Genomic DNA, 2907 nt, shown 5'->3' on the forward strand with positions numbered 1-2907 from the left:
AAGGCCCTGGCCCTACGGCTTTGCAGAAAAGGTATTCCCACAAAGACAGAAAGTAGTGAAACAAGTAAAGTATTTATTAGGAGAAAAAAAAGAATACAATACTTGTGGATAGACACACAGGCGGGCTCAGAGAGACAGTCGTGCCCTTGTGGCGATTTGAATCACTTTTATGGAGCATTTCTTCTATGTTTCCTTTGGCCAATCATTCTGATTTGCCTGGTTCAAAATGCATATTTGGTATATCTCAGGATTTTGCCATGTGTGTCTATGCCTCTCTTAGCCAAGATGGATTCTACCAAAGAGGCCTATGGGTAAACTTGACATCATCACTTGGTATCACTAGCCTTTTGACCTCCAAGGAACCTTTCTGTGCATGTGTAGCTGGGGAGGTCTCCTGACTTCGAGAATGGGGAATATATGGTCTCTTATTTTCTATCTGGGCAGGGCCCAGCCTGTTCTTTCAATTGTCTTGTTATTCTTGTCTCAGAGTATTGGTCCATAGGGAACTAACTCGAACCATTTGTACCGGGGACCATCTATCTCCTGCCTCATCACCACTATTGAAAGATGACAAGAACTCAATTTAAGGGTGGTTTTGGAGTTAACCATACATGCCAGTATTTTTATGCAGAAACACATCACTTTCCTTGAACAATTTATACAAAGGTGGAACTGACTATCATCCAGGTACTGAATTCACAACCATTAATCAACTACCCAGATAAACACACTACAGCTGTCATCCACAGGGTGACAGTTGATTGAGTTTCCCGTGGGCAGGGAGATGAGGTGGAGGTGGGAGAAGAAAGAGGTCATCAATCAGACGTTAATCAGCATTGCTGAGCTTCACTATTCTGATGCGTCACCTGAATGATACTCTTTAGGGGAAAGTAATCAGACTGACATACGTCTGTAATCTTCTAAGAGTCAAAACCACAAAGTAAACTGGATAATCCAGAAGCATGTCAGTTTCACCTTCACCTCTGAAGACAGATCCCAGCAAGTAAAGTCCTCCCAGGGAGTTAAGCCCCGATTCTGGTCTAGACAAGCCCAAGTTCAGTTTAAAGTCATTTACCTCTAAATTACCTTTTCCAGTGTGAGTCTGTTAGCAAACACAAGCTCGTGTGCCCAACACACAGTGAGGCCAAACAAACCAAAATGTCAAAGTTTGGAGCAGAGAAAGGTTTATTTCAGGGCCAAGCGAAAAGAACAGGTGGCTTCAACTCAAAACCTCCTGAACTCCCTGAGGGTTTTCTGGAAGAATTTTTTATGGGCAAAATTTAGGGTGAGGGCTGCAGGGTGTGTGACTCTGCTGATTGTCTGGTGGTGAGGAAACAGGGTGGTATTACAGGAATCTTGTGTTCAGCCTGAAGTTACCATCTTCCATCTGGTGTTGGGGGGGGGGGGGCGCTTAGTTCCTGCAGAAGGACTCAAAGACATTGCTATGTTTATTCCTTGAGATGAACCAGGACCTGCCAAGGCTGCACTATGTTTCTTGACTGTTCCTCTTTTGTCTCTGCATCCCCTCCCTTCCCTGATTAGCAACTCTTCAAATCTGCCCTTTGGGACTCAGGGAAGGTCATGGAGGCTGGAGTCTGTTACCTACAAACGAGGAACTGGGGACACAGAAAAGCTTCCATGCCCAGGAGGCCCCAGGGTCCTGCTCAGTTTCATTATTTGATTAACATTGTGACAATTCAAATTTTTTCTACTCTGAATTTTATTCTGCCAGTTTTAAGCTATATATTGTAAGAGTGAATTCATCAGTAATGCTGACATTTTCTTAACAGGAAATGCTGACTCTTTTCCACAGGGGGCTGGTGGGATGGGGAGATGTAGGAGGGGGAACTGGCTTTTGCTTCTTTGAAGGAAGAAAAACTGCATTAAATTTAAAACCCCTACCTTATGCCACAAAAAAAGAAAATAAAATCTGAAATTGAAATCAGAGGAAAGTTATTTGTAGAAAACCTTGTCTTTGAAATATTCAGATTCCAAAGGAATTAAATTATTTTAAAAGGAAAAATGCAAGATCAAAGCCATGAAGAAGACTGAAGCTAAAATATCACTTCATATAAAACAGGCCACTCGAGTTAGTATACGCCTAGAGTCTAAATCTGAGAGGAAAAAAAAAGACAAAGATATGACATATGAGGCCAGCTACAAAAAAGTCTGGAACAAAGTTACATTTTTGTAGGTTTTATGGAAACCCAAAGAGCGTGATTGTATGCTTTATAAAGTATGCATCACCAAAAGTTATTTCACCAGTATGAAATGAACCAGGTTTCTACAAAGTCAAAGCATTTGCTGTCCTAGAGTGAAAAGTGAAAAATAAATAAATAAATAGACATCTTGACCACTGTGAGGTATGATTTATTTGTCTTGTTTTGTTTTATTTGCAATATAGTATTATACATAATATAATCAACAAAGATTGTAATTATAGCTGAAAATAAACAACAGTGGACAAAATTCTGATTGAATAAATTTTGGGTTTGTTTTGATGAAGAACCAAACTTCCTGCCTTTGATAAGGAAATAACAGTAATTTATCTTGGAGTGTCAAAGGTTTAGAATTGTCCTGTGATTCATGGATTATCTCTTGGAATGCAGGCCTTTGGAAATTTAAAGGTTTTCAGTGACCTGATATGTCCGCCAAGTCAGAAGAGGGTAAACTGTGAAATCTCACTTTCATTTGTTCCAAATGGCCCTCTGGTCAAGATCCTGCATCAGGAGCCTGCATTTTACCTGAGTAAGTCTGTTCTATGACTTTCTGATTCGGTGTAATTAATTTGGTACTCTGATCTAGTTTCATCTCTTTATTTTTTTTAGATGCAATGAAAAGTGATGATTAATACATCTTATTGCATGTTTAACAGAACAAAGTGATACCATATTAAGGTTAAAGAGT

The sequence above is a fragment of the Lipotes vexillifer genome, unplaced genomic scaffold (assembly GCF_000442215.2).
Source record: "Lipotes vexillifer unplaced genomic scaffold, Lipotes_vexillifer_v1.1 scaffold1082, whole genome shotgun sequence".
NCBI lineage: Eukaryota > Metazoa > Chordata > Mammalia > Artiodactyla > Lipotidae > Lipotes > Lipotes vexillifer.